At 37.3% G+C, this 9,644-nt stretch overlaps 1 protein-coding gene across 1 annotated transcript in view; it reads left to right on the plus strand.

Annotated features, from left to right (window-relative positions):
* Window positions 1–4,091: 4,091 nt before the first annotated feature.
* The window catches only part of LOC107582143 (brain-enriched guanylate kinase-associated protein-like), a 21,158-nt gene continuing 15,605 nt past the window's right edge, over window positions 4,092–9,644 (plus strand). The window contains exon 1 of the mRNA XM_016267872.1: window positions 4,092–4,421. The gene's annotated coding sequence lies outside the window, so the exon portion shown is untranslated. The remainder of the gene's footprint in view (window positions 4,422–9,644) is intronic.

The raw sequence follows: 9,644 nt of genomic DNA on the forward strand, positions 1-9,644 counted from the left end.
TATTGACCAGTGGGGAGGAAGGGAGGAGCTCCAGTGAAGTTGTCAACGTGACCTCTGGACAGGCCATGTCGCATTTGGCTGTGTTACAGCATCAACTGGAACTAAAAATCGAAGCCAAATTGAAGTTCTCGCAGTTCCTGGATGAAGTGAGCAGCCGAGTCCTTCACCCTACCAACCTGCTCATGTTGTCCAGGCAGACTGAATCCTCCAGGTCTAACTCGTCCATCTCCAGTCACAGTAACAGCAAGTCCAGGATCCCAGACGCTCAACAGCAGCCAGGGGAGGTTAATTTTTCCCCGCAGAGCATCCAATCCGTGGATGGGATGCAGGAAGAACAAGGTGCACCAGAGACTGCAGGAAAAGCCTACCTGGAGACGGACATAGATTGTGTGCGAAGAGAAGATGAGATAAAGGAAGTTAAGACCAAGAAAGAGACGGCCATCACATTTGAGAGCAATGAAGTTAAGAGTCCTCCAGAAAGTCATCCAAACCCCATCCAGAGAATCAGACCTTTGAGTCCGCTGCTCTATAGAGAGGAAACACTCTCTAGATACCCCTACCGATCCGTTTCCCTTCCAAGGGACATCAACATAGTAAGTCATTCCAGTCAATTTTTTTGTTATAATTATAATATATAAATATATAATATATCATTATAATATAATTCTTTAATTATTTACATTAATTTATCATTTATATATATATATATATATATATATATATATATATATATATACACACACACACACACACACTGTGTGTGTGTATATATATATATATATATATATATATATATATATATATATATATATATATAGTTGCCTTAATTTATTATCTGATTAAAATGCAGTCTTTGCCGTCACCTTAGCAACTGCTTGAAAAAAGGTGGGCGGTGAGGGGGCAGAGACACGAGTCTGTGTGTGCCTGAGAAAAGAAAGTGAGAGAGAAAGAGTGTGTGTGTGTGCCTGTCAAATTAAACTTGCAGAGCTCCCTTGCCATTTGTCGGAAAGTGAGATTTCCAGTCATTGCCAGAAACAACCTTCATTTGAAAGAGGAGGTTGATCTTTATATTAGAAGATTGAGTCAATGTCCTGCTTTAATGGACACTGCCGATAATAAGCGAACCTTCACGTCATCAACTACAGTAGTGCCATGTTTTAATATAAATGGTTCTTCAACACTACAAAAAGCAAAATATGGATCTTGAAATGTAACACTTTAGGTTAGGGAGCACTTATTCACTATTCACTAAGAGTTACCTAAAACATTATCTGCTTATTGATAGTTGTAGAAGTTATGTTTAGGCATTTTTAAGGGATCTAAAATATGGCCATGCAGAATAAGGAATGAATATGTGCTTCATAAACAGCCAATACACTAGTGATATGCATGCTAATAAGCAACTAGTTAATAGTGAATATGTGTTCCCTAATCTAAAGTGTCACTGTGTCATTTTTCAATAGTATTTCATGAAGAGTGTAAACACTTTGGCTCTGTGATGCTGTCTAAACTGCTGCTTGTTTTAGTAGTCCAACATGGCAACACTGGTAGCAGGGGTGTGAGTTGGGGTTCAAGTGTTTGGCGATGCTGTAACTCAAGACACTTTTATGTCCTGGGTTGATTTTTATGAAAACTATTTACTAAACTACATATTTTATTTTATGTTGATATGATGATCTAATCAGAGTGAGATGAGCAGAGTGTAATAAACCACATTTATTGTGTAAAATACAAAGTCTGTAAAATTGACCAAAATTACAACCCACTTTTTGCCCCTAAACCCATAAAAACCAAGGTTCTAAAAAGTTTTTTTTTGCAGTGATGCCATAAAAGAACCATTTTTGGATCCCCAATGAACCTCTCAGTGAACAGTTCTTAAAATATTATTTTTTTCACAGTGGGAAAAGCATTTTAAAAAACGTTTTTCCACTATAAATAACATTTTGTGCAATGGAAAGGTTCCAGGGATGTTAAAGGCTCTTCCTGGAACCATAGATGCCAATAAAGAACCTTCATTTTTAAAAGAGTTTATAGTAAGTATTTTTTGTTCTGTTTATTACTTTTATTTTTTTTATTTTTAAATGCACGAGTTATGAGAAACATGAGATGTGTTAGGAAAATAAAAAAATTTGAATATCACAGAATATTTTAATTATGTCAAATTATGCAAAAATGATGCAAAAAGTGTAAAGAAATATGATGTAATTGTGTATTTGAGGTACATAAAGTGCTGGTTATAAAATTAGCCTCACCAAGACAAAATAAATTGCTTTTGATTCCAAAAATGATTAAAACATAATTTCCACCACTGTAATTTCTGTCGAATGTTATCAAACACAATACATCATGTATGATGTGGTGAAAAAGTTAATGAATTTTAGAAAAATTACAAAAGTAAGAAAAGTGATGAAACCAGTAAGGGTGTGAATATATGAAAACTGTAAAAGTGGTTTATGTATTTTTTTAAAAGCCCACAGGGTCAAAAGTACAATCTGTATCTTCCTTACTCACTAATAATATTTTAAAAACAGGCGTGCATTCTGACCTTTTTTTTTTTTGCAAGAAATATATAAACTGCAAAAATATACTCTATGCTATATTAGAGCACTTTTTTCAAGCAGCAAAGATGGCAGCATCCAGTTATTTCGGGGCTGCCTGCACCAGCCAATCAGCTGCCATTGAGATGAATGAGAATGCTGGGAATATTTTTGCCGTCTTAATTCTTAACAAAGTCTAAAGTCTTAAACTTAACGTTTAAATATCTGAAGGGCAATCTAAGACCCTATTTACACTAGTGCATTTTCGTTTTTAAAACAGTGTTTTAACAGCTCATGCAGGTACAACCATAGATATGTATAGGTAGATACCCTATTATTTAGATGGCGATAGTATCTGCGTGCTTGGAGCGGTCGAATGGGGAATCTACCTATACATGTCTATGGGTACAACAATGAGCATGATGCTATTGTTTACATGATCATCAAGGATATGCAGAGCGAATGTGGGCAGCCACGCCATCATTTTCAAAAGTCTCTGTTTTGGTCCGTTTACACTCAAATGCAATCCCAGGGTTTTCAAACTAAAACGGGGTCTGCGGCATTTTCGAAAGTCTCCGTTTTTGAGTAGTGTAAACGATAGGTGTAACCCTAGCAAAAGTTATGCGTTTTAAAATGAAGATGCACTAATGTAAATTTAGCCTAACAATACCCTGTACAAAATTATAATAAACATTCTATTGTGCAATTACAAATACAACCGCAGTGGTTAGACATTCATGTGAGATTTTTGGACTGCATAGAGGATAACTTATACTGACTGTGTATACAACATAAAAATATGAAGAGTTCATTTGCAAAATGAAACAAACATAAATGAAGCAAAAACAGATAACTCAGTTTTTAACAACTTTCATAAATCATGTTTTTTTTTATTGTGCATTCCAATTAATCTCAATCAAACTGCAGTTGGGTTATTTTGATTAGGTTAAAAAAGAACTAAAGAATATAGCTAACTAACACAATAATGCACAATATAAACATGATAACATAATAAAAAAACACGATTGAGTTATCAGAGTTATCTGTTTTTGCAAATAAACTCTTCATATATTATTACATACTTTACAAAATTAGCATACTATACATAGCATATCAGCTTTATCATTTAGATTGGCCTGTAAACTATTAAACTAGCTTGGATGTGTTATAACACATTGGATCACGTACTGCCTGCCTGGTGTTGAATTAATAGGACTGGAATGGCCCTTGGTCACTGCTGCACACTAAATCTGAATGAGAATATGCATTCCTCTGACATAATCTCACTCTTGCATTATTCATGGGGCGACAGAGAGACAGACAGACCGAGAGAGAGAGAAAGCTGTAGCACGCAGTGGATCTGAAAACCAGAGAGACTCCCCATCCCTCCCTCCGATTCTTTCATCAACAGATGAGCCCACCTGTTTCCCTCTCTCTCTCTCTCTCTCTCACACACCATCTCTCCCTCTCGCACTCTTTTTCTCACCCGCTCCCTCTCTCTGGTCTGCTGTCTGTCCTCACATCCTGTGGATCGCCACGAAACCGATGAGTGAGTTTCCCTCGGGGAGGAGGAAGGAGAGGGGGTGGCATGTCTGATGTTGTGTATCTGCATTCTGGCTGCGACTGTGCTTTCCATTCGCACTTAATCTGTCAAGATTTCTCCCCTCCTCGCACATGAGATCGGTGCAGAAGTACACTGGCACCATTGGATAGAGAGAGAGCAAGAGAAAAGGGAGAGACAGAAGGAGAGAGAGAGAGTGGCGGTGTGTGCCTCAGACTGCGCAGTGATGCCTTGGCAGCTTCGGGAAGCAGACGCACGTTCCTTTCACTAATTGCCTCTTCTTCCTTCTTCCAGGCTTCGGACGAGGAGATGCAGACCATAAGGTAAGCGGCTTCCCCTTTCTGTCATTTTCTGTTCCTCTACCCCTCTCTTTCTCCCATCCCTGATGCCTGGAGTGCAGCAGGAATTCACCCTCGCAGCGATGCCCGCGTTCTCCACCAGAAAACGGGGGTTTAGCTGCTTAGAAAGCTTCAGTCTGTTCTGGAAGCTCAATTGTTTGGGTTGGTTACGCGACATCCGAGTATCCTTGAGTAGTTACATTTGCATTTTACGATGTGCATCCCGAGGAAACAGATTCAGAAGATCTGTAGAGGTGTAGAAAGCCACATAATGGCCATTCCCAAACTGAACGGCACCTTTCCATTGGCTAGAGAAGATTCAAGCCATGCTGTCATCAGATCACAGTTCCCTAAGGCAACATCAGAGATGGGGCTTGGGATAAAATTTATGAGCATGCTAAGTGTTGACTGCCGCTGCTGTATATTATAGTATAGAAGTCATGTGGGGGGAAAAGGTATGACTCAAGCTTGGTGGGGGAGGATTGACGGATTTATTGGGGGTTCCCCCTCCTTCGCATGAATTATTAATAGATTACAGGGCAAAACAGAAATGCTTCAAGTCAGGCTGATGGATTTCAGCTTTGTGTTGCTGAGAGAAATGGAAAAAGTGCAAAGTAAATGTGTTTCCGAGGACTCTGCATCCATGATGAAAGCCTCTTTTCACAGTGGATCGCCTCGATTGAGATGTCAGTTTGCAGAACAGCAGTCCTGCTGCTAAAACATTTCCTGCCTGCATATCGGAACCAATTAGAGAAAATGTATTTAACTGCAATGGATACATTAAAATGCATACAAATCTTAAAAAGCAGACTTAATCATCTATGTGGAATCATATTTAGGATGCATTTCTTAATGTGGAATCTAGTTTGGTTTAAGTTAACAGTGCACCAAAATATAATCTGTCATATTAATATTTCCAGTGCTGGATTGAATAATTAACAAGTCATTTTAATTGAGTAGTAAGGAAGTGGTTGTTGGTTAACTTCTGTTATAATCGCTCCATAGGTGATGTTGCTGCATTGTGTGGAATAAGCGCATTCAAAGGGTGCGAAGGTCTGAATCATTATGTCAGCGATGATTCTGGAAAGGTGGTACATGAGGGCTGATGGACAGAATATGCAAACATAAGAAGAAACACCAATTATCATCTAAATTTTTTGCAAATGGCCAGCATGGCCTTGACCCCTCAGTGCAGCAAATCTGATGTAACACACTGAAATCACTCCTTCTCGGTCCTTTTCTCTTCTTCCACACAGTAAAAAATCACGAGACCCATTCACATTTAATTCAGGTATTATATTTCAAATGACAGGACATAACATTTCTACAAGTTACCATATGATCTTTTTGTATATAAATGAGTGAAACTCGCAAAGGCCGTCAAAAACGTACACATCAGTTTTCACCCCAGCATGCAGATAAGGGAGACTACTGTATACATTTATGCTATTCAATTATATTTTAATTTATAATTTAACTATATATATTGTAATTCTCATTATTCACAATGACGATTCTCATTACTGTTACACAGCAATGCAATTCATCCTGTCTGGACACATTCTTTCTTTATTAAAAACGAGCATAGGTTAAAAAGAAAGTACGACAAACACCAACTTAATATATAAATAATTAGTCTTTTAAATATGGCATTTTTTATTACATTCATGAGAACCGGGGGAATAGGCTTGCTGCATTTCAAACTAATCTTAATATAAAGCAGGCTTTATTTAGTTTACACAAAATTTGTATAATTTCTTTGAAGGTAAAATATGATTCATATATTAATATAAATATGAAAATATGACGTATTGTGTTGAGATATGTCTAACAAATGCGTGCATGCGTAGTCATTTCCATTTCAAAACATGGTAAAATTCTAGTTTTGTAATACAGTCTGCAATATATATGTTTAGAAATGCATACATATATTATGTTACAATGATGCTTATGAGATTATTAGAGTAACAGAAATTTGCTCCATGTAATCTGCGGTGTAACTATTCAGAAATTGTGTGTTTGTGTAAACACATTACGGTCTTTGAAAAGTAATGATTATTTTCCAGAATCTTGGTTGCTACGCTACTGAATGCCATCAGTGTAGCACTAAAGAGTGACTTCTGATCATACAGCTGCACAGTTAGTCTACAAGACTGTCCAAAACTGTTGCATGTGATCATTCTGTTGGTTTCAGTGTATGTTGCTTTGTTCAATGATATCCGCAGCGATGTGGCTGAAAACAATCCATGTTTTGCAGCCTTGGGCTCCGATGTTCTCATCTGTTCTGAAGAATTGTTTATTAAAACATGTTTTAAATCAATCAGTGCTGCTAATTTTAACACCTGTGAGCTCGTCTGTTTGCTGTTGTATGTGTATATATCCCCGCATGTCTACGTACCATTCAGCCTGCCAACATTCAGGCTTGCAGATTTAATATTGTACAGTATATACAAGCAGATCCCTGCATCTCAGGGGTATTCTGTGTATGTGTGTGTGTGTTTCACTTAATTTGTTGTATTTTACATCAAAATAGTAATAATGGAAAACATATTTTGGATAAATATATTTTGCTGAAAAAAAGATGCAGTTTTTGTAAGGACCATTGTGGGGTTTTTTTTGCATTGTGTTATTGATCATTTTTATATAAACATATAAACACTTTTTTTCACAAAGATGTTTCAATGAAAATAATTCCTACTGAAAATTATTATTTAATTATTTTATTAGTTAACCGTTTCAATCATTTATACTAAATAGAAAGTCATTTATGTATTATTTATTTGATTTGAATTTTGTTGTAAAATATGACCCAGGCATGTACTTTGTGAGATCTTATCAACCATTATCGGTTTCGAAAATATCAAACAGTGATAGGCACTGAACGCGACTGGGACGACACAATTCACCTCATTCGGTGTCATGACAAGATGTCATCCCCGCAAAGTTTCCTATCCTAGTTTTCAAGCAGTTTTCTACAAAAAATTATCTAAATCCCACAGCAAAAATGACTCCCAGTTGATTTGCTGGGCACCATGACACATTTTATCATGGCCCTCGGCGCGGCGTGTTGCTGCTGCTTCTTGGAATCCCATTCCACCCATCAGATTTCCATTGCTCATCCACAATTCTGCCCAGATAGACTGTCCTGATTCTTCTCCTCTTCGTTTATCTGCCATCTGCAGGCCGCATAATCCACTTAAGCCATAATTATTCCCTGCTGTTTGCAAATGGGTGGCTGGTGGAAGGAGGGATGATGTGAGATTGAAAGTGAGAGTGAGAGATAGAGGGCGAAAGAGAAAGAGAGAGTAACAACAAATCGAGTCAGTGCAGATAAATGACTGGATTGTTCCATTGTGTTTTGTGTGAATTTCATGGCTTCTCTTTTTAAAGTCAGAATGAAATGGCATTCACAAATCGTCGTACCTTCCATATTGTGATGTATTTCAGATTAAAACAAAATAGTCAATGAGAGAAAAAGAAATGTAGGGCAGGACTTGATTGTATCCTTTGGGAATTTAGCGCATTGTAAAAAGTGGGCGTTTCATGCCAGAAAGGAGCCAGACCTGAATGTGAGTTTGCAAGTGATTGTGGAGGAGTACTTCCGACTTGACTTTTGAGGAGGCTTTTTGGCCAGGAACGTGGAGACTGAAGGTCTGGGTTGTATTGGCTATAACAGTATCCTGAAGTAATGTGGAAATAGCTATTTACCTAGGCTGCTCCTGCTGACTATTTGGATAATGTTAATAGAGTGCTGCAGTCGTGACGTTAAAACCCAGAAGACTCGCCATGCTTTCCCCTTCGAGATTTTTCTATGGGATTTATAATGGGCTTTTTCAATTCACAAGTAAAATAAGGTCTGTGGTAACCATAACTTGATGGTACTTGGACGTTTTGTTGTACAACGCTAACTGTGCACACTCACACCCCAAACGTTCTTTTGTAGTTACTTATAAAACAATACGATTTTTACAAATAAACATGCTTCAAAATTTTACAATTAGAAAGATTTTGGTCACACTTTAGTTTGGGGACCAACTATTAACTATGACTTTTGCCTCGGTGAACTGAGTTGAGAAACATATTGAGAAAATACTATAAAAATACTATAAATAGGTTCTGACTGTGACTAAAATAATTATAGTCATTTCAAATCTAGCTGGCATTGGTGACACTTGGGAGAATTGTAAGTGTATTTATATGTGGTAGCGCAGAGCACGATCAAATTCTTGAACAAATGCCCTCATTCTGCACCAGTTCTTTTTAATGAATCAGTGAAAAAATTCAAGAAACAGACTCAAACTTACTCATGAGTTAGAACAGGGGTCAGCAACCTTTTCGGCATAATGTGCCATTTAAAATTTTGCTGGTTAACCACTGTGCCAACACCCCCATTCAGTATTTATACAGTACAAAAACATTTTTAAATGATACTATTAAAAAAAAATAAAAATAGGCCTAGTTTCTGAAGATTTTGTCATAAATTGTTCAAAAATTATTTTCAAAAGTTTCTTGAATAACAGATATACAGTGTGACCGTACTGAACACCACTGTATGTGTGTGTGACAAGGCCAATGCATTAAAGGATAGTTCACCCCAAAATTAAAATTCTGTCATTAATTACTCCCCCTCATGTCCTTCCAAACCCATAAGACCTCCGTTCATCTTCGGAACACAAATTAAGATATTTTTGATGGAATCTGAGAGCTCTCTGACCCTCCCATAGACAGCAACGCAACTAAAATGTTCCCAGACAAAAACGTAGCAAGGACATCGGTAAAACAGTCCATGTGACATCAGTGTATCAACTTTTTTTGTACTTACTTTTATATACTTTTTGTGCACAAAGAAAATAAAAATAACATAATTTATTTAACAATTCTTCTCTCCCGAGTTACGTCTTCTGCCATTTTGGAGAGTACCCAAGAACGTAATCAGCATTGTTTATGTTAGGAGGGGAAAGCGCGAGCAATGAACGTAATCGGTGTAATCAGCATTGTTTACACTTAGGGTAAAGCGTGCGTATGCGTTGTGATACTCTCCAAAATGACGGAAGACAGTAACTCGGGGGAGAAGAATTGTTGAATAAAGTCATCAATTTTGTTTTCTTTGCACACAAAAAGTATTCTCGTAGCTATGGAGGGTCAGACAGCTCTCAGATTCCATCAAAAATATCTTAATTTGTGTTCCGAAGATGAACGGAGGTCTTA

The sequence above is a fragment of the Sinocyclocheilus grahami genome, unplaced genomic scaffold (genome assembly GCF_001515645.1).
Source record: "Sinocyclocheilus grahami isolate Dianchi unplaced genomic scaffold, SAMN03320097.WGS_v1.1 scaffold40.1, whole genome shotgun sequence".
Lineage (NCBI taxonomy): Eukaryota > Metazoa > Chordata > Actinopteri > Cypriniformes > Cyprinidae > Sinocyclocheilus > Sinocyclocheilus grahami.